Genomic DNA, 23,017 nt, shown 5'->3' on the forward strand with positions numbered 1-23,017 from the left:
TGAAGACTCGGAGCGGGTGGTAGGCCCTTGGGGAAGAATTACATCTCCAGTTAGCATCAGCAAGTAAGCCATTTAAATATATTGAAATAGTTCATAGTAACCGTTTTGATCACATGTGGGTACTGGGAAGGAAACCAATAAAAGAAAGCGTTTTTCGCTTCTTTCAGATTTAGTAGGAATGTACGCGTATACTAAACTGTAAGCGCCGACCAGAAAGACATGTAACCAGTAACGTTTTTTGGTTCTTACGTTTTCCGCTTCGGTTCTTTTTTATGCATTATTTGGGCTTGGTATTTGTTATTGCGCGTTTCTCTTAGTTTTACGGCACGGCTGTGCCTTGAAGCTTCTACTTTATCACCGCGCTTTTCTTTGGCGCGCCGGGCATCTTCCCGGGCGTTTGCTAGGAGCATGCTTTGTTTGAGTCGTTTATTGTTCGTAACAATTTCTTTTTGTCTTCTTAATGCTGTATATTCACAGGCTAAGTGTACTTAGCTGTGACGGTTACGGGTCTTCTCATGTGTGCATAACTTTAACCGAAAGTTTGTCTTTATGTTGATTTGTATCTGCTGAGCTGTTGATTTTATGTTAATCGTCCATGACTCCCATGATTTTTATGGAAAAGCCTAATGTCTACACGGCACTCTTGTAATAAAAGGAAGTTGGTGCTGCATGTGTGTGGTGTAGTCTTCGCTGCAGCATGTCTCTCCACGATGGCGATGCTGTAGGACTGGAAGATATATTTCCAGCATGTGTAGAATTATTTGGTGATCCTAAACATCTTCACAAAAACAGCGCGTACGAAAGTGCGGATGGCAAGGGCACGCTGCATGCTATGATCCCGTCAATATAGTTGTTTGAAAATACACAGACATGCTATCGGTTAGCAAAAGACAAAAACCAACGCAAATTTGGCTGCGGCACAATGAAAGACATTTAAAACTAAAAAAACCTCTCATTTACGGCAAACGTTATCACGACTGCGGCTTTCAAAACCACTGAAGGATTTCTGTGCTAGGAGAGGCTTAGTTAGGCTTTTTTCTGGGCGCTGTACAAAGTGACACTGAAAGGCACGCACTAACGGTGCTACTGTTCCCTAGTCAAAGGTGATTCGGCCAAGTCCGGGAAATCAGCTTCGAAGGCGCAGCAAAGGTGTCTGCATTGGTGGAAGGGGTGGGTGGACAATTTTCAATTCTCAGAAAATAAGAATGGTTTAGCCGGGCCGAACACATGTGCATGTGCATGGAAGAAACACACGCCAGAAGTGGAAACGTTTTGCATTCCATACGTGAAAGGCGTGAGCGAGACGCTGGCACGCATTCTCGGTAAAGAAGGGTGCTAACAACGCACAGTCTATTGAGTGGCTTTACGACTACCACCATCGGACGCCTTCTCCTCCCCCCCCCCCCAAACGGCCGTCACCCAAAAGAAAGGGCCCAAGAGGTTGTATACCAAATGTCCTGCTCGGTCTTCCCGGAATCGTACATAGGGGAAACGAAGAACTTCGCCGAAATAATGAGGCAACACAAAGCGGACGTCCGACAAATGAACCGTGACCGCAGCGCTGCGGCCGAACACTGCGAGGCATGCGACCACCGAATGGACGTTGACGGCACTAATGTACTGGAAACCGAAGCTAACCCGCACAGGAGGCTTCTACTTGAGTCGTGGCACATCCAACAGACAGGGAAGAATGTTAATCGCTCCCTGGGGACACTTCCCGCTTCTTACATCCATGGTTTGCAGCCACTGACCCGGATGTCTTCAACACGAGGGCTTAAAAAGCCGAAGTTCGAACCATCCGAGGGTTTGTCGACAGCCCGGCGCCGAGATGCGGCGATTTCCCTGTTAATCCCCGTCAGCAGGAAGCGTGCATGGCGAGGCAAGCGGGCGTAGACCGGCGAATGCAAAGACCGAGCCAGAGGAAAGGAGCCAAGACGTTTTCCCGAAACCGCCCGCCCCCCTTCGCCCGTCTAAGGAAACCACCGCAGTGATAGCGTAGCATAGCGCATGGTCAGCGCGGACGCGGCAAGCAGACGCCGCGTCTAAGCCGCGACGGCGTCGAAGTCAGAGGATGGGGCATACCAACGGGTCCCGAGAAGCGGGCCTGCTTAACGAAACGCTGAAGCGTGTTCAGAGGCAGCAACGACAGGCTGGCGCCTCTTTCCAGATTTTGCGGGGACGCCTGTCAACAGTCGTCCCGAAGACGAGTAGTCTACTACTCGCAGCGGTAGCGATCGGTTGAATATCGGTAATTGGCGTAAAGCTGGGAGCCGCATGGGAATGTTTTGATGTATTTTCATATGTTTCTCTTTTTACTTTTTAAGGGAGAGAGTTTGGGTAATACTGTGGAAGAATGGGGCGTGGCACGTAAACCTGTTGGCCCAAGCATTTCGAGGGTTCATTCCCGGAATTACATTTTCTTTTAGCAATTTAGATGTGCTGTGTATTTCAGGGAGAGGGTTTGAACCTTGCCGAAACTGGAGGGCGTGCCATGAAGTTTGTAAACCATTGATGGGTTAGTTTGCTGTTGATTGGGCGATGCAAGAGGTGGGCCGGGTTTCTGGGTCTTTAAAACCAGAGTCCGGAGCCATGGGAGATCATTCTGAGCTAGATTTAGATCCCTTGCATCTTCGGCGGTGCCAATGAAGGAAGATTTTCCCTTAGCCAGTTCCATGTAACCGCCATCGCCCCCCATACACCTTGCCCTCGTCTCCCGCATCCTTTAAGCTCCTCAGGACCTGGCTGTCTCGCTACTGTCTGTCATCAGCTGCATCTGGTTAGCCAGTTCCCTGCGTTCATTGACTTTCTTCTGCTGAAGTTTTGATGTACCACCTGGTCGAGAGAGTCATTGCCAAAACGGTAAGTAACAACCTTCCCAAGCCATTTCTTTAAGCACCTCGGTCCATGTTATGTTTTGTGTTTGCATGTCCTGATTACACAATTCAGGGCGGTCTGTAGAGCTTGTTGGTAACTTTTTTTAATTCCTACAGCATGACAAGCGTAGAGCTTACATGCGTGTGCAATCACTGTGGATTTGGTTTGTGTGGAAGGATTGTCACGGAAATTCAGTGTGGGGTCATCGTTTCGATTAAAGAAGATAAGAGGCTTAGGCAGAATTCGACACAACCACTAGGTTGCGAACCAAACGCGCTCGAGGCCACAAGCACGCTTTGGTGTTTGGGGGAAAGGAAATGGCGCAGTATCTGTCTCGCATATCGGCGGACACCTGAACCGCGCCGTAAGGAAAGGGATAAAGGGGGGAGTGAAAGAAGAAAGGAAGAAAGAGGTGCCGTAGTGGAGGGCTCCGGAATAATTTCGACCACCTGGGGATCTTTAACGTGCGCTGACATCGCACAGCACACGGGCGCCTTAGCGTTTTTCCTCCATAAAAACGCAGCCGCCGCGGTCGGGTTCGAACCCGGGAACTCCAGCTCAGTAGTCGAGCGCCCTAACCACTGAGCCACCGCGGCGGGTAATGATCTGGGAACAAGAACAAACAAAGGACGCGTCTTCGTTTGGAGCTATCCACGAGGGCCACGATTAAACATTAATTCTTTCGCATTCCATGATTTCACAAGCAGTCTTCAGTGTCCTCAAAATTTCTTCGTTTTTTTTCTGACATATAACTGCGAATTTGTAAAGATAATACCTGTACATAGTTCCTGACCACTCTCCCTTCTATAGTTTATGGCTATAGTTATTTCATTTCTCTAATCTGCCTGATATCCCTTTATTTGCGCTGCCCCAGCTCAGATGCTCGCAGCAGGAAAAATCTTTCCCTTCTTTTCTTTTTATTATTTGGATAAAATCACCGCTACTACTACTACATAGAATTGCCACCCATCACAGTTAGCATTCAACATTGCACATGCGACACGTGACACGCCGCCGCGGTGGCTGAGTGGTTATGGCGCTCGGCTGCTGGCCCGAAAGATGCGGGTTCGATCCCGGCCTCGGCGGTCGAATTTCGATGCAGGTGAAATTCGAGAGCCCCGTGTACTATGCGTTGTCGATGCATGTTAAAGAACCCCAGGTGGTCGAAATTTCCCAAGCCCTTCACTACGGCGTCTCTCATAGCCTGAGTCGGTTTGGGGCGTTAAACCCTCATAAAACAACGACCATAAAAAATGTACACCACGACCGGTCGTTCATGTTTATAGCATGCAAACAGCTTAAGGCCCTTGCTTACATGGTGCTAATTGCGGTTTACGTAGTGCTCTCATATTTTATTAGGTAAAATTACAACATTTGGCCAGAAAAAAGCAGTACAGGGAGACGTCGGAGCAAATGTATTATTATTCCAAAGGATATGCAAGGCACTGCAGATAATTTAGCGAAGCTTAAAGAGATAACATGCAAAGGTCCGAATAATGCAGAAATACTGCAGGCGCCTTCTGCTGGACATAATATTCCTGAAGTACGTAATTAACAAGTAGCGCCATGTCTCTTGTTATTCATAACTTTAGCTCAACATTTTCAACATAAATGTAGACCAAGTGAGGACTTTATTTACTAATGTACGCATGCCAGTGTTACCGGATACGTTGTCATTCACAAGTAGACATGATGCAAAGCATGCAAGGCGAGCGAATTAAAGAGGAATCGCTCGTGGGCGATGTAAAACGGTATAGCATACCTACTGACAGAGGAGTGAAGCAGCAAGATTTGACACATAAAAAAAAAAACCTGCAGCTGGTTCGCTTTCCCATCTCGAGGAATAAAAATAAGGGCACAACAATATGTTTGGATAGAACAGATGACAATCTAAACCTTGAAAGTGCAGAATATTTGCAGCGTGCGCATTTGTTTCTTCAAGCTTTCCTTAGCATTAGCTGAGCGACTCTGAATACCAGGTGTTACCTGGAAGACGTTTCTAAAATATGCGTTTTGGCTTTAAAATATGGCTTTTACGGCACAGTATTCCCAGTGTGAATTGTTTCTGGTGAATCGTTTTAACTATTCAGCTGGTTAACTAGATTTTAATAATTAACTTTTAACAATTGCAGTTAGGCGCTTAGTCGTAATTTTAGATTTGTAGCCGGTAGTTAGTAATAGCCATATAAGTATTTAGAATTTCCAAAACATGGTTACCTTTGGCCATATAGATCGACAAAATTTGGCTGTTTCGACTAGTTACGCGCACTGGAAAGGTTTCTTTGCTTGCATGCTTTCGAAAGCGCATGTATTTTGGCGCTAACTGGTTCTTGAAAATTGGCTTTTGAGGAGAGGAAATGACACAGTAACTGTCCCGCCTATCTCGGCGGGCACCCGAATTGCACCGTAAGGGAAGAGATGAAGGAGGGAGTTAAAGAAGAAAGGGACAAATAGATGCCGTTGTGGAGGGCTCCAGAATAATTTCGACCTACTAGGGATCTTCAAAGTGCAGTGATATTGCACAGCGCATGGGTGCCTTTTGCGTTTCGCCTCCACAGAAGCGCAGCCGCTGCGGTTGAGTGCCAACCCGGGTACTCCGGCTCAGCAGATGAGCACCTTAACCACTGAGCGATCGCATGATGTAGCCAAATTTTGTCGAGCCACTGCGATGAGGGTAATCGCGTTTTCGAAATTTTAAAAACTGATACGGATATTAGTAACCTACCTCTAACTGCAACTAGGCGCCTAACTAATAGTTAAAAGTTAATATCAGAATTAGTAAACCAGCTTCCTCCCGGTTTACTGCCTGTTAACTACTGGGTAACTACCGGTTAGCTACAGTTTGCGGGCACTGGTATACTATGCCGCAAAATCCATATTTTAAAAGCGAAAGCTTTTCCTGCTTTCGTCGGAGCGATTTCGCCGTCACCTCACGTTTGATCTTGAACGTCCTTGCTGCGCCGCTGCCATAGCAACCCAGCAAGTGACTTCGCCGCGCCGCCAAGCCTAGTCTTCGCCGTCTCTGCGCAGGGACTCCACAGCCGTGCAGCGGCTGCTGCCTGACCACGTTATCTAGCCGAGTATCAGCTGGATAAAAAAATATTAGCTGTTGCTCAACTACTGCTGAACCTTGTTAGAGAGCGAGAGCTGCGATGTATCGTGCAAGCAGACGCGGCTTAGCGTCTGTAACGTTGAGTGCGTTCCGCACACTGGATGAGCAGTGCGCGCAACCTGCCACCCTGGCAGGTGGCATTTGAATTAATGGCTGATCGCGAGAGGTTGGTCAGGCTGCGGCCTATTGCTGCAGTGCCGCGTGTCTGCCACAACGTTGTCAGCTCTAGTGCATGCAGCCCACATCTTTCTCTCACCACCATCACGTACCTCAAAGCGCTATTGAGGCGCCCACTTACACAGGTGGCCAGTTATATGCGCCCTTCCTTTCCACAAAATCACCAAGAAAGTTGTCAACGCCAACACCAATGAACACAATGAACGCCGACTACTTTCGCTTTGTTAGCTGAGCTAATCCGAGAAAGCTTAATTTTGATGATGACTTAGTCTTCTCTGTAACACCTGGCATGTGTTACTGCTGTTATCTGTATAAGAGAGCCCAGAAAAATTAAAACCTTTTTCTTTTGCATTTGTTTATTGATGTTTGAAAAAATGTTGTTAGCTTGCATATAAATAAGCTGCGAGGAATATAAACTTAAGAGGTGTCTTGATCACGTTTTCTTTAGGTTTTTAGGTTTTAATTGACTAAAATGTGTTAGAGAAATTGGTAAAATTGCGCAGTAGGAGGCCCCAAAGCGCGGCAGTCAGGGAGACTTCCTATAACAAAATGTCTCCGCAATTGGTATACCGCCAGTTTTCACTCGGTCTCACAAAAGGGACGACGAAAGGCGCGAGTGGACTACCTGCGCCGCACACACCGACAGGCACGAAATGCTGTATACGTCGACGCAGCCATGTACCCCAATTCCACGAACGCGGTGGCGGTAGTTTTGGACACCAACTTCAAGGAAATCGCCAGCGCCTCTCTACGCAACTGCTCTCCCGCAGTAGCAGAAACGGCCGCAATCGGTCTCGCCATCCAGCACGGCGATACCACGCGAAACGGACTAAAAATTGTTACAGACTCCCAGTCGGCGTGTCGGCTCTTCCTCACTGGCAGACTTCCACACTCCATCGCTCCCATTCTGACTACCCCACATGTTAAAAATTCCACATGCAAGCACCAAATCACTTGGGCTCCTGGGCACGAGGGGCTCGAGGGAAACGAGGCCGCGGACAGTCTAGCTCGAGATACACCAACCGAGCGACTAACCTCCCCGACGTCACCCCTCTTCCCTCTATGTACGGCGAGCGCCTCCTCCTTCTTCGAACGCAAAGGCAAGTCTATCCCCCACCACACTCGAAGCTAACGGCGGCAGAGACGAGGGGCTGGCGACAAATACAGACGAACACCTTCCCAAACCTACACAAATACCATATGTTTCCCGATAGATACGACGGAATCTGCCCCTGGTGTGGCGGAATTCCAACAACATACCATGTAACATGGGGCTGCTCCGGTAGCAAGCCCCCCGAACTAGACAAACATCAATCCGAGGAACAGTGGGAGTCTGCCCTGCTCAGCTCCGATTTGGTGACCCAGCGTAGCCTGATATCCCAAGCAAGAGCAACTGCGGTGGACATTGGGGTCCTGAAATAAGGACTCCACCCAAAATCTGTTTTTTCCCGCCTCTTTATCCTACCTTTCTATGAATAAATGTTTTCTACTACTACTACTACTACCGCCAGTTTTGAACACTCGACTTCCAAACTTAGTGATGATGCCAGAGACAAAGCATTTTTCATAAATATATTTTCTCGCGCTAAGCGGGCAGCCTGTGTCCAGAAAGGTAGATAACGCGGTCACGATTTTGAGCAAACCCTTCAATCCAAAGTAACTTAAGTCCTCTAAGGCACTCATTTCGTCACAAATGGATATGTTAACATTTGCATGAATTACAATTCAAGTTCATTGGCTCTTCATTTCGTAGTGACATATCTTTCCTTTGTCTTTTCTTTGGTTCACTTGTGCTTCGTTTTGTCGTTCCTCGGCGTGTGTGAGTTTTCTTGCGCTAAATGTTTCACCATGCCATCTTTTTTTTACAGAGCAAGGGATACCTTATAAAATGGAAAGGATATTCCAAGTGGCATTGCTCCGTTGAACCAAGAAAAAATCTGAACGGCGCCTGTCTCCGGGAATTTAAGCACCCAAGCAAGCCATCGCCACAACGACTGGAAGCAGCTGCTGAGTAATTAATTTACGCTGTGCAAAAGAAACTTTCCAACAGCCGTCGATCCAGCTGGCTTGTCAAGGTGAACATAGACCTGGACATCTTTAGATGGGTTTTCAGTAGGAAAGGAAGGCCGCTCGAAAGGGGTTGGATTGTTTGCAATGAGTCAGACTTTTCAAAGCTGAATCTTCCCTTTGGTTGGCATACTCGAGAAACGAAACTTGGCAGTGTAGTGGCATTTGAGTTCCCAGTGCGTGTGAAGGCTGCTGTGACACGACAGAAAGCTTGCAAGCTCTATCCAAACGGCTATCCTGTGGAAAGTCTGCAAATGTTCCTTGTGTCGAAGGTTGTTGCATGCAGAACCTAACCCACAGAAATAGTGAGCCTTCCGCCTTTCACATATATGTTGCCAACAAACGTTTTGGAACTTTGTTTTTTTTTTCGATATAGTATTGATTCTTGCATTTCAATTTGTGTTGTTTAGAATTTCTTAAAAATGAGTTCGGGAGCTTTGCGCTTAGAGATTTCTGAATGTGCAATTTCATTTACATTGACAAATAGGACAGTTCTGGAAATCTTTAGCAACAAAACGGTTTTAGAGAAATCTTATTTTGAGACAATAACATCTTTTATTCCACTTGGCATGTCCATCCCAGAGAGTTTAAAGGTTGCAGTAGAGACAATATTTAGAAGCCTCTGCTCCTCGGTAGATACTCAGTACAGAAAAATTAATGGCCGAGCAAAAGAGGGGTTCCTTAAAAAAGAGCGCCATGCAAAAATTCCCTTCGATAAGGAAAGTTCTGTTCAAAATTCAAATAACAGTATCAAGGACATCATTATTCAAGCTTTACAAGAAGTGAAGCGAATGGAGGGTGTATCAGAACGGTCTCTTTCTGAACTGCGTAAGTCCATTCAGGATTTTGAGGCAAAATGCCTTCAGCTGCAAAAAGAAAACAAAAGCCTGTCATCAAAGGCAAAAAACTGCCGCTTGCTCAACAACTGCGGAAAAAGGGTCGGGGAAGGATCGAAAAGCACCGATAGAAGAAAGCTGCATTCTGTAGGCAGCGTGATAGTTCAAGGGCTAGAAGAAATTTTGGAAAGCTATGGCTTGGACTTATGCCAGTTGGTTTTAGAAGACCTTCGAGGGCTACTGCACAAAATTACTTTTTCTGACATTGACGGAATCTTCGTGGAGCGAGGAATCAAAAAAGAATACCGCAGTAATGGTAAAACTGACTATCTGGATCTGTCTTCCCCCGAGAAGAAAAGCGTCCGTGCAATCACCGCGCTCTTAGACAACCACTTTGTAAGCAATGTTTTTTGGGAAAAAATGTCTTCAGCTGTTCCTAATTTACCCTCGCTCCGTGTCATCAATTCCTACAGGCAAAAACTAGACGAAAGCACTGCTGTGTTTAAAACCCTAGGAGAAGCAGCTGGCGCTCAGGTGTCTTTTGTGCACGAACTTGAAACTGCCGTTGCGGAGTACGCAGTGAATAGAGGTATGACAGGAGAACAACTCAGGTCGTAGCCAATTTTGGTCAAAATAGAAGGAGATGGCTGTGTAGTCAGCACACGAACAAGCTGGACAACTCTATCTTTTCTCCTGATTGACAGCAGCCGGAGGCTGCAGAGCCATACCTTACATCGCCTGCTCGCAGTCGTCGAAGTCTCTGAAAACTATTTTCAGATTAGAGAAAGTTTGAAAGATTTGATAGACGAAGTTAACAGTGTTGTGAAAAGGGGCAGTGTCAGCTTGGAAGGACAGGAAGTTCCCGTCATAGTCTGTCTGGGCTCAGATCTAAAATTCTTGCTCATGGTTCAAGGATTGCAGTCAGCGTCTTCTAGGCACCCATGTCCTTTCTGTCGTATTAATTTAAAGGAACGAAGCAGAGCTGGGGCAAACACAGAGGAGTGTAATAAGCCGCCTCTTCTGCGCACTCTAAAAAACATGAGGGAGGACGGCATTGTTGAAGAATTCGGAATGAAAGTCGTTCCCCTATTCAACATTGAACCTGCATTTGTGGTTCCAGACATTTTACACATGCGCATTAGAGTCGTTAATCGCCTGGTTGATGGATTGATTGTCGAAGCAATGGACAAAGACAACCGCGATAAAGTTACGAACTTAAACACCAAGAGCACTCACGTGGAAGCAATTGTGCAGGCAATTAATAGGTGTGGTGTAAAATTTGAACTGAACGAAAGAAAAGGAAAAAATTTCACCTGTATTCAAGGAGACTCCTGCGAGCGCCTGCTCGAAATGCTGCCAGAGAGGCTCACTGGAAAACTCAGCCCGGAAACAGAAAAAAAAAATCATCTCACTTTGGAAAATGCTTAGTGGCATTTTTGATCATTTTGAACATAACACGACCGGCGAAAGCATCGAGCAAGAAATAGCCAAATTCCATAAAACGTACTTAGAACTTGGAGAACGAGGGCATAAGGGTTACGGGGCTGAAAGATTGACGCCATATATGCATATTATTGTCTGTCATGCCTCAAATAAGCATAAAGAATTCAAGTGTTTAGGGTGGTTTTCGAGCGAAGGCATTGAGAAAAAGAATGATATTCTGAAGCATTTGCATCATGCAAGATCCAATAAATGGAATGCGGCCGCCGATGCGCTGAAGCTGGCAAAACGCCTTGAGAATAGCGCGCACGTAACAACAAGTCGAGCGTACAAAAAACACGATCGTTCATACTGGGTTGAGGGTATGATTGAAGAGAGTCGCACAAATAGGGCTCGAAGCGCTCCTGAAATGGAGCGCGAGGATACACCTCCCGCTTGCATCGAGGATATGGACGCGGTTGAACTGCGGACCGAATTGAAAGCTGCTGGCATTTCAACGAAAGTAAAATCAGTTCCCAAACGGCGTGAAATGCTTCGCAAAGAAAGAGAAAAACGATGTTTTCAGCAGTCGACTTGACTTCTATTAGCAAAAATTGCCTGCAATTAACAATTGCCTGCTCGCGATGTTCCACAAGTCTGTATGCCTCAGTTTTTATCATTTCTTTCTTTTTTAATGAAATATTCATCAAAAATGTTTGTAGTGCAGTATGTGCACACTTGCAGCTTGAACGGTTTACTATGTCTCTTCACTCAATGCTAAAACTCGCATTCTCGCTGGTACGACTAAACGAGAGTGAAATGCTTTGTTTGTGCTTGTGGCGACTTTTAAGTGCAGTAAATGTTCTTCGTTCTTCGCCATATTTGTGATAATCTTCCTTGATGTGCAATATTTACACGCTGTATCTGTATTCATGTATAATATGTTTATATTTTTTGTATCGCGCCACGCTGTGTTGTTTTGTGTTTTTTGGGTTTCATCAAGATTAGGCCAATTGTGTTTTATAATTACTGCAGTGCACGCTTGAAATGCCTTCGCAGTGCACCTCTGGCTGCACTGCGCGGTTCATGTGGCTGACCTCATTGTAGCGCGAATGTTGCACCTCTCCTTTCCTCACAACCAGCCTAGTGATGTGTGGCGGTTGCAAGTGGTACACGTCTATGTAGAAAGTGTGAAGTTTTGCCATGCTTAATATTTACTACCGACACTTTCTCAAGCTGGTTCTGTGCATAAGTGCATTGTGTATTTCTAGCAAACTGTCGAAATGTATCGTTTAGACTTTTTCTGCGCCATGATGTGATGCGATAATAAATGTATTCTGTCATGTCAAAGAAACTGCCGCTTTGATTTTTGTACGAGTTTTTGTAGCGATTATTACGGCAGCATTTCGAGCCTTCAACGTGGCGGCGCCGTGGTGGTGGCGGCACCGCCACCCTGTGGCTGCGTTGACACCCTGTAGATGCGCCGCCACCCTGTCACGTGGTTGGTCACGTGGTTCGGCTGATCACGTTGTTGGTCACGTGTTTGGTCACGTGACCAAGTTCCACTCGGGCAGCTGTAGCTATCGCGTCACTCCAGGTTTAACCAAAGCTAAACCACCGTTATTTTTTTTGCAACTTGCACAAAAGGACAGGAACAAAGAATTGAGCAAAACACTCAACAGGTTAGGAAATTCGGTAGGCTGAAGAAGTTAAACTGAATGTACGCATTGCTACATTTAATTTTCGCTATTTTCAACTTCACTCCTGAACCTAATATGGCCTCCTTTTGGAGATTCTCATTTGCGATGGCATGTTCTATCTGCGGCCGCCTCAGCATTCACAGTTGACGGCGAGGGGACCGAATTCCCGGGGGCATTCAGTGTCGGTCGTAATCGAGTCACGTCACCATGCTGGTGAGTAACGTCATGTAGATCCGGGCGTCAGGGTACGTTAGTAAATTTCAGCTTTAACATAAGTGATGTGTCTCCACTTGGATCCCAATTTAGATCAGTTACGAAAAACAACAGAAGGAACGAAGAGGACCGGGTGGGACGCATTGCTGCCGTTATATGATCTCTAATCGTCTTTGAAACATTTGTCAGGCAGTGCTTTCAAATACGTGAAAAGGTATGTTTGGTGCATCACAGCTCCAGCTGCCGCTGAGCGAGTTCTTACAACGTGAAAAAGCAATGCTTGCTTTCCGATCCTTCATAGTTATGTCACACCCAAAAATAATTGTGGAATCTCCTTCATCACGCTTTTCCATAAGCCGTATAATATTTCCATGCGTTTTGATTTATGGTTTATCGTCCCAAAGTGACTCAGGCTATGAGGAACGCCGTAGTGAAAGACTCCGGAAATTTCGACCAGCTGAGGTTCTTTAACATGCACTGAAATCAAACAGTACACGGACCACTAGCATTTCGCCTACATCAAAATCCAAGCGCTCCATAACGATCGCAAAGTACAACATTGATGACTTGACTACACAACTCCTCATTGCGGCAGCACTATGAGCAGTACTTTTGAACAAAGGAAAGAAATCGCGCTGAAATTAAGAGATTTGGAGAACACTTAGCTCCGCCTTGTTGGTATGATGCTATAGCATTAACAGGTCTTTTCTGCGTCTTGGTGTCCTCTGCATATTTTGTATTCGAAATTTCAGGCTATTTCGCATGGTCTCATGAAGTAACATTTAGCCCGGCGAGCAATGAGCACTCGACCGTATAACCAGCCAACAGCCACCCGCTAGTGCACCTCCCATCTCGGACATGTGACGGGCCTTGGTCATGTCACCAGGTATCGTAATCTAGTATCTTAACCCCGCTCAGCCACAGCGTTTAATGCCGGGATGCATGAGGCGTTTTTACGGCGTGAGGCCGGCGATTTTCACCCGATGGTGAGCGCCGCCACCAATGTGGACCTACCAGATAATTTTCGCACGTCGTCCGACGACGGTTGATGAGGCGGCGGCTGACGCGAGCGAATAGGTGCGCAGAAAGCCCGCTCTTTTCCGATATGACTGCTAGCGCACGTCGCCGTCGACGAGGCCGCCATGGCCGACGAGCACGTGGCGACTTGGGGGGCGGGCATGGAAACGTGACTGTCTTGAAGATAAACGATTCATTAAGCATAGCATGTCTTTTTTTTATGGGGACATGAATTACTGTCGTATGAAAATGGGCGCGCGCGTTTCCTCAAGGCCGGTGGAAGAAAACCACGCGCGAAAAAAGCCTGTGTTGTCTTGAGCGTGTGGTTCTCGATATCTGGACATGTTCATGCGGAGTAATGTGATGAAAAAAAAAATCCGAGGAATCTGGTTGCATGTTACATTCTCGAATTTCCTGTTTACATTATCCCTACGTCATAAGACAGGCCGGTGATCAGCCATGGAACTTAAAAGCTTCACATCCTGAGCCGGCCCTCGCCCTCCTAACCAAGCCAAACTTGCGACAAGCCAAGTGGGAGCTCCGCGTTTTTGCGCCACTGCATGCAATGGACTCTACCGTGGCGCGCGCGCGCACACCCACACACTCAGCCCAACACACACACACACACATGCAGAACAAGGCAGTGAACTAGGGCGCCAGAAAGTCACGTGCATGCAGGTACAATTCCTATACAAGCGCATCCCAAAAATGGTTACACGTTTAAATGGTATTATTTAATAATTTGTACGCTGAGCAACCTGTCACCATACTTGTGTATAAATGCAGGAAACAAATGTTGTGTGCAAGCAGCCTAGGTAAAATGATCAGCGCCGTTCGTAAGTAGAAGGAAGCATATTTTCATTTTTGCGAAAGCATAGCAGCTCATAAGGAGGAAAATCAGGCGTTGTCCTCCCCAGAGGTTTGGAAAAACCACGTGACCTAATCAGAAAAAGAAAAATTAAGTTTCGTAAATAAAATACTTTCCGAAGTGGGTTCCGCACCCACGAAGGGAACCCGCCGCAATGGCTCAGTGGATAGGGCGCGATGTCAGTGCACGCTAAACATCCCCAGGTGGTCTAAATTATTCCAGAACCCTCCACTACGGCACCTTTTTCTTCTTTTTTTTTTCACTCCCTCCATTTTCTCTTTACGGCGCGGTTCAGGTGTCAGCCGGTATGAAAGACAGATACTGCGCCATTTCCTTTCTCAAAAAACCAATTTTCACTTTTTACTTTCAAGGTTAGTTTCTAAAATTGGTTTTGAGGAAAGGAAATGGCGCAGTAACTGTCTCACATATATCGGTGGACGCTCGAACCACGCCGTGAGAGGACTGACCTCTGGCCCACTTGAAGGTCAAAACCGTAAGCACCGCGAAATCGTTACGAGGTAGCATAGTGAAGCTTTCCCATCAAAAGTGAAGGAAAATAATGTTGCCGGCCGCGGCAATTGCTATCTAATATCTTAACCACCCGAGCTGCAGCCGGCGTAGGAGAAAGGGAAATGATATCGAGGAGAAATATAAAGGGGAGTGATAGCAAGGAAGCATAGGATCGAGTATTCGGGTGTGGCTCAATCCCCGGTCCGCTTTCGAAGGGGGATGCCATTCACATACCTGGCTTAATATCTCATATGGGCCCTTGAGGCTTGGGTGTTACGCATATTTTTGAAAGTATGGCGGAGTGCTTGGCGTAACGCACTCTGGCACAGGTCAGCCCGGTATTGCACTGCCTCCGGGATTGGCCCGTGGCCTACGGGCTATTGCGCGCGCTTTTCTTCTGTCTCTTTACTCCCACCTTTCACCTCCTACTATCAGCACGCAGGCAGCTGGGCGTGGCTCCGCATTGAGCCAGTAAGCAAGCCCGTGCTTTTCCTTTCGTCCTTCTGTCGACAACTCAACTCAACTCGAAAAAAGGAAGCACAGGGGCTCGAGCTGGGTTTGGCTATCGTCGCCTTCATCAACTTCCATTCGGGCGGCGTGAACTGATCAGCTTGGCTGGCCATTGCATTAGAGCAGCACGCCATCGCCGCAGCCGAACACCATGCTGCAAGCTTTCTCCTTCACAGCTCGTCAGTAGACCTAATTGTTGTCCGTAATTTTTTTCCCCATTGCGAAAAAACTAGACAATTATGGTGAGTCAGGTTATAACTGCAACCTCTTTCGAAAAAATAAAAACACTGACGTGTAAACAAATGCGCAACACAAGGTTCTTACTGATGCTTATACGGCCGCTAGTTCTGTTCTGTCACCAGTCATCAGATTTTCTGTACAGCAAAACACCATTTACCATGAAGACGCAGACCGTCCCACGGGGAGAAGTTGGGTGCAGCGCTAAAAAAATTCTATTCCACGCATTATGCTCTGGACTCACTGAGTGATAGCTGGGCCTTGGCACAATTCTGGAACGTTTAGCCATATCTTGTGTGATGTGCATATATACCGCCAGTAGTTTTTGACAAATGGCCCCTCAAAGTCGGACAAAGACGGGGCGTGTACACCGCTTCAACCCCAACCCGACTTCTTTCTTTTCTTGCACCGCAGTAAAGGAACAGACTAGGGGAGCCGCACAGTCAGCCCGTTTCGAGCACGCTGGGTGGAAAAAAAAAAACAAACGCGAAGGGTGCCCCCCTCCCGAGGAGCTTGGCTTGAGGGGAGGACACACAAAGCGGACAATGGGCGAAGCTTACTAGCGTCTCTCTCTCAAACCGGGTGGAAGAATGTAAGAGAAGGAGGAGGAGCTCAACTTCATGCGGCCCGTGGTGGCGGCGTTGTGAACTAGGAGCGGATGAACCAGAATCCTGGCCATGAGCCGAGCGTCCTAACCACTCGAGCCACCGCGGCGGGTTGCAGAAATCCGGAATTACTTGTTTTGAGCTTCAGAGGATCTTGACAGCTCCGATAAGACACTTGCGTGGCTGTTTTTTTTTCTGTTGGCAAAGTTATATATTACCAGGTTAGTAATTAACCTAAGCAGAGCTGATGCATGCGGGTGAAGACAAAATTTGCATCACTGTAAAACTTTAACTGTTCACATTTTTTTGTCCAGAGCTATACATTATTGATATTATAATTCTTATAGAGTCTTCAACAATACTGAAAATGTGAAATCTTTTAAACTGGGTTTCCAGGTTCGTTTTTTTTCTTCACGCATGCAGAAGGATTTTCTTTCTGTGGCAGTAAACGATTTGGAGCTGGCTACAGGCATATTCTCCACATGACTTGTTCCTAGTGGAGGAAGAATTTATTGCCACCTGAATGTTGCACAGTAAGAGTTAGGTGCCAATTGTGGCATATTTAACGAAAGGAGCCAACAGACGTGATTGAAACTTATGGTAGTTGTCTTCAATGTATAAATGTCATGCAGCTCTTTAACATGTTAACATGAAATAAGAATACTACAAAGGAATTTCTCAGTGGTTTGTAAATTGAGTCCTAATAGAGAAGTCATTCTTTTTCTTTTAATTAAGTTCAAAGACGGTGACGTCACCATCCCTAGTTAAGGCCTACATTATTCTACATCTTGAAAGCAAACTGTGCAGAAAGCATGAACTGTCCTGTGGTTATCATGTCATTCATCAGTTTTTGCACACATTTTTTTCAAGATGCACCCATACATAGAAACTAGGCTGAGCATCTGTGTTACTTCAGTTTGTGGAAGGAACTTCAGCTCAATGTGTGGAAGGATGTGTGGAAGGATCTTCAGTTCAATGTATAGATTCATTGTGCACATAGACAGCAGGAGGCTAAAAAGTGCTTACTTTGGGAAGGCTTTCTAAAACAATCTTCATTTGCTTTGGCACCGTTACAATTCTTGATACAGGAGTACTTTTTGCCAGTCTATATTGTCGACTGAGCTTTAGGAGACACTGCATGGCCTTTAATATGTTTTGTAGCTTTTTGGTATTGTAAAACACGAAATGAAGTAGAGACGGCTGCATCGGACCTGATATGGTGTGCTGCATGTGATGCAGCTCTGTCATCCTTTTATACCTTATTGCTCTTATCGACCACACAGAGCCTCATTGTGGCCACATTCCTATGCATTTCATTTTTTCAGAACTATTACGAAAACACTTGCACAACATAGTGTATAATTGCACAGGGGCCTGTTTTACATGAAAATAAATGACCTATTTAGAATCGCGACACAATCAGGTTTCAGGACTTGGCAGTAGCGACGATACACTGGAAACATCGCCTAACGTTTTGCTTCGCCTGGTTCTGCAGATCATTCCCGCCTAGTTGGATCGAAAGCCTCCAGCCGACCGAGCACTCCTTGCTTTGATGCATGGCCCCACCCGACAACTGACACCAGGGGACGTGATTATCAACGGCACAGGGACTCTGCAATCACCGGCAGCAGTGACGCACCGCAGCCTGCCTATATGACTGCAATCGCTGGCTACCCTCACCACTTGGCAGTAGCGACGGAACACTGGAAACATCGCCTAACGTTCTGCTTCGCCTGCTTCTGTAGGTTAGTTCTTGGCATTTGCACGCTTGGTTAGACTTTTGTTCCTGTCTGTCGCCGCTGCTGCCAAGTTTTAACTAGTGTGCGTTCTGTCGTTCTGAAAATGTCAAAAGACGCGGCAAAGGTACAGGATGAAATGTGTGCGGAATTGTCAAAGCTGCAGGAGGAGTTTAAGCAGGAACTGAAAACGTTACAAGAGTCTATGGAACACATGTGCAAGGAAATCTGGTAAGATTGGAATGATTAGACGGAAATAATTAAGAGCTTATTGACCACGCACATGCTGAAATTGAAGAGATAAAAACGCAACTAGACTATGAAAAGGCAAAATATTGCAAGCTGGAGCAATAAACTGAGGAATTTCGCTTTGCCAGTATGCTGCTCTAGAAAAGAATACACAACATCTTGAGAGGAAATTTAACCTTGCGGAACAGTACTCGCGAAGGTCTAACTTTGAAATTACACAGGTGTCCTGAAGCAAGAAGAGAAGAATGTTCTTAGCCTTGTTACAAACTTTGGAAATGCAATTCAGGAACCTATCGTGGATTCGGACATAGAGTGCTGCCTCTGTGTTCCTACCCGCACCCCGGGAACTCCAACATTGTTGAATTCATATCCCGTCCCAAACGGGGCGCTGTACTGCGAAAGGCAAATAAGGTACGTTTCGCAAATAAGGACATCCCAGTAGATTCTGCATCGTCATCATCGGTCTTTGTAAATGAACATTTGACACCAATCAACGAAAAAGCGTCTGGGTGCTGCAGTTGCAATAAGGAGGTCTCATGGAAACTTGTGTGGTCAAGGAACATCATTATTTTGTCCCGCCAAACTGATGACTTTACAACTGTCCAAATTCACTTGCAAGCGGACATGTCTAAAATGACGTAAGGAAGGCTGTGCAGCAACTCATATAGAAGTAGCTGCTGTCACGATTTGAATAAAAGTCACCACTTTTCACACCTTCATAGCTCAGCGCATATTTTCTCCAACGCAAAGGTAAAGACTGCCAAATCATACATATGAATATGCAATCGGCTGTGAGTAAAGCTGATCAATTAACATACTTTTAGGCAGCCTTACCAGTCTTTCGAAGTTATATTAACAGAAACATGGTATCGCTCTTATAGACATCATCCGCCTTTCCGGGTACAGATCATTTTTTCTTAATCATGTAGCAAAGTGGGGTGGAGGGGTAGCAATATATTAAAAAAACTATTCTTATCAGTTAAAAACTATTCTATCTGATCACTGCATAAGTGACAAGAACATAGAAATGCTGATAGTGTAGGGACCCCCACATGGTAATACAGCCCAATGTCTTTTCTTTCTGAAATTTTCTTTGCGTGAATCGGGATGACTTCAACATAGATATGAGCATGAACAGCTCAGTACAAGAAAAACGCTAACCAGGATTTGCACAGCCGGCTTCCAAAATGCAATTTACGGGCCTACACGTGTCAGCTCACACTTGTCCGGTTCCTTGGATCTACTGATCGTTAATCACGAAGATGCGCTCCTGGCCACTCGCACTGCAATAGACATAAGTGACTACCTTTGCATTTTCGTTCGTCTTCAAAACGAACCTATACCTAAGCCTGCCATGAATGTCCGTTGGCAGCTCATTTCCCAAATCTGCCTTGACCAATTTAGCAACCGCATTTCACTCACGAATTGGAATTCTGTTCTTCAGAAGACGGCGCCTGATATGTATAGCGAGTTCCTTCAGCTCTTTCTCGCAGTTCATAACGATTGTTTCTATATCGTCAAGATAGTGCCTTCAAAAAAAGCGTGAAAACATGGATTAATGCCCGCCTGGTACGACTGGTAAAAAAGAAGCATAAGTTGTTTGCAACATTCAACAACAGTAAAGACCCCGATGTTCTAACCAATTTTAAATCCCCAAGGAACTGCTCAAAGAATGAAATCAGAAAATCCAGCACTGCTTATTATAACAATTTATTTAATATACACCTCTTCCACCGTCGTAAAGAAAAGTGGAGGAGTCTAAATGTTCTTCTAAATTGAAGTAACCACCACAGTATCTTGAGAACATGGTTATTCACGGGAAGGGAAATAGCTGGCTTGTCCCTGGTTTCAAATATTTCTCTGAAGTTGGAAGCAGACTACACAATCCAGGTATTTCTCGTTTTTTGGGTGACAGACTAGAGGAATCCATGTTTCTGGAGCCAACAGATAAAGATGAGGTGTATTCGGTATGTAGAAGTTTAAAAAATGTCAAATCTCGATTCATGTAATATTAAAAGTCTACCTGTAAGGTACATACCACTTTTGATTGTGCCTTGCCTCATGCATATTTACAATACGGCGCAGAACACATCATGTTTTCCTGCTGCCATGCAATGTCCCTGGCTTCAAATATTTCTCTGAAGTTGGAACAGTCTACACAATCCAGGTATTTCTAGTTTTTTGGGTGACAGACTAGAGAAATCGATGTTTCTGGAGCCAACAGATGAAGATGAGGTGTATTCGGTGTGTAAAAGTTTCAAGAATATTTCAAATCTCGATTCATGTAATATTAAAAGTCTACCTTTGAGATCCTACTTTTGATTGTGCCTTGCCTCATGCATATTTACAATACTGCGCTGAACACAGCATGTTTTCCTGCTGCCATGCAAGTAGCTAAAGTTGCAGTTATTTATAAAAAAAGGAGAAAAACGCTCTGGGAAATTGTAGGCCAATAAAGGCACTTCCATTTTTTTCCAAAGCGCTAGAATCATTATTGCATTGACGTTAAAACTTCCTAAAGAAGCACTTTATAATAGCCAACTGCCAATACATGCTAACAAAACATAGATCAACTGAGCATGCCTTACTGCACGAAAAAGAGTGTATAATAAATAACTTTGGAGCTCACCTTCTGACCCTAGGCATCTTTGTCGATTTTAGCAAAACATATCATGAGTCTGCCGCTCCTCTACTTGGACAATTCTCCCATTGAGTATATAGGAATGTTTACCTCACTTGGCGTGGTGTTTACCAGCATGTCCTGCATGGGGCATCTGCGTAGCTCTGTCTAGATATGTTGGGATAATTTCCCGGAGTAAGAGCATTCTGCCACCAAAAAAAACCTGCACCTTTTTTACGCATTTTTTTATTCTTATGTCTCGTATTGCTTCCTTGTCTGGGGAAGAACTAGAGCATCCAGCATAAAGAAGCTCCTCTCTCTACAAAAAAGAGTACTTCGCGTAATTGCTAATCCTTTGTATGATGCATCGACACGTCCCATCTACCTGGAATACAAAAAAATACCCATGAACAGTATGTTTGGCTACAGGTTTGCGTCCTTGTATAAAAACAGAATAGCTGAAAACGACATTTTTTTTAGCATTGTGACACACACACGACACCGGACACCGTATGTAATTCTACAGCACATTACCTACTTCTTAGCGCGGTGCAGAACAAACTACGGTTTTTCAGCACTAAATTATGTGCTCCCTAAATTTTTGACCCCATTTTACGACTTGCTACACATTAAGTTAGGCGCCGCTGTTTAGAATGCGTTTGTAGTCGAGATCCTACAATATGTTGAAATGTATATGAAATTGTAAATATGTACGACCATTATGTTTTATTTCATAATTATTTTTGTGCACAGAAATCTTTCTTGTCTGTAAATTGTTTTTTTAATGATTTCTTAACCGCATAGTTATGTAGCCATTTATTCGCCGCGGTAGCTCAGTGGTTAAATTGCTCGGCTACTAATCCGCAGTACCAGGGTTCGAACGATGTAGGCGAAACGAGCCCTCCACTACTGCACCTCTTTCTTCCTTTCTTCTCTCAGTCTCTCCTTTACCCCTTTCCTTTAGGTTCAGGTGTCCCGATATCTGAGACAGGTACTGCGTCATATCCTTTCCCTCAAAACCAATTTACAATATCTACTCATTTCAGTCGCTACAAAACTGCCTCTTTGCAGGGGTGGTGAGGCTTGTCAAGCGGCAGGGAGGACTGCCCTTTTCTTGCTGCCCTCAGTTTTTTGTACTGTAAAGAAAACTGAAATAAAATGATTGATTGATTGCATGTTTCCAGAAGATTGCTTTGTTGCGAGTTTATTGATGGAATTTTTTTTTCAGAAACCACGCAGCTTGGCATTCCTCACAGTTCAAGCGGGAATGCTGCGTCAGTGCAAGATACTCATTGCTGGCTCAAGTAGCCTGCTTCTCCGAGCCACCACTGCCATATATAAGGTCATATATTCTGGTGCCACTCGCTATGTCAGTGGGGCTGTGCAACTTTGTGTTAGTTTGTCTCCATGCTGCCTGGTTACATATGAAAAACCTTAATCATAGTACAGGCAGGGCACTCCTCATCACTGCATGTCATCAACATTACAAACATTTACTCTACATGAAAGCTGAAGGCTGTGAGCCTCTCCTCCATGACACTCTGCACTATTGCTGCTTCTGGTAACTATACTGTAAACCGTGCAAAACTCTTGGCTGTGGCTGTCGCTGTAATAAGTAAGTGCGGTGAAACTATGGTTCATCTAGCCAGTACCACCACTTTTATGGCCGAATGTGGGTCGGCTAACACACAGCTAATTGCCAGCTGTCACTTCTGTCTGCACAAAAAGGTGAGAACAGCATGGCAAGGTGTCTCAACACTAAAGCAGGGGCTGCAGTGCCTGCTGGGAATTTGTGTTTTTTGCAAGTGGTGAAGGCACCTCAGTAGGAGGGCATGGTTTCTGTGTGGATTTCAATGCTGGGTCCCTCAAGCTGGGCTCTATTGCCCATTTATTTATTCAAGGTACCTACCACACACCGAAGGGCAATATTGCAGGGGCAGTCACAAGGACGACAGCGTAGGAGGAGCCAGGAGACGATGGTTCAGCTCCGAGGGGGAGACCTAAGTGATCCCCAGCCATTCCCGCTCGGTGTCGGCATCGAGGCGCCAGCCGAATGACAAGAACTCAAGCCAGGAGAAGACAATTAAGTGCAAGAAGACCGGCAAGGTGTGCTGAGCAGCAATAGTGGCCAAGTTAACCCACTTCTCTGGCAACCTCACAAAAGACACCAGGCTATGGAGTATAAGTGTAAGGAATGTGCAGGTCTTAGGCGGGAGCTTGAAGTTACAAGAGCCAAGTTAACAAGCTGATTTGCAAGGTCGATGAGT

Source organism: Amblyomma americanum, chromosome 1 (assembly GCF_052857255.1).
Source record: "Amblyomma americanum isolate KBUSLIRL-KWMA chromosome 1, ASM5285725v1, whole genome shotgun sequence".
NCBI classification, from domain to species: Eukaryota; Metazoa; Arthropoda; class Arachnida; order Ixodida; family Ixodidae; genus Amblyomma; species Amblyomma americanum.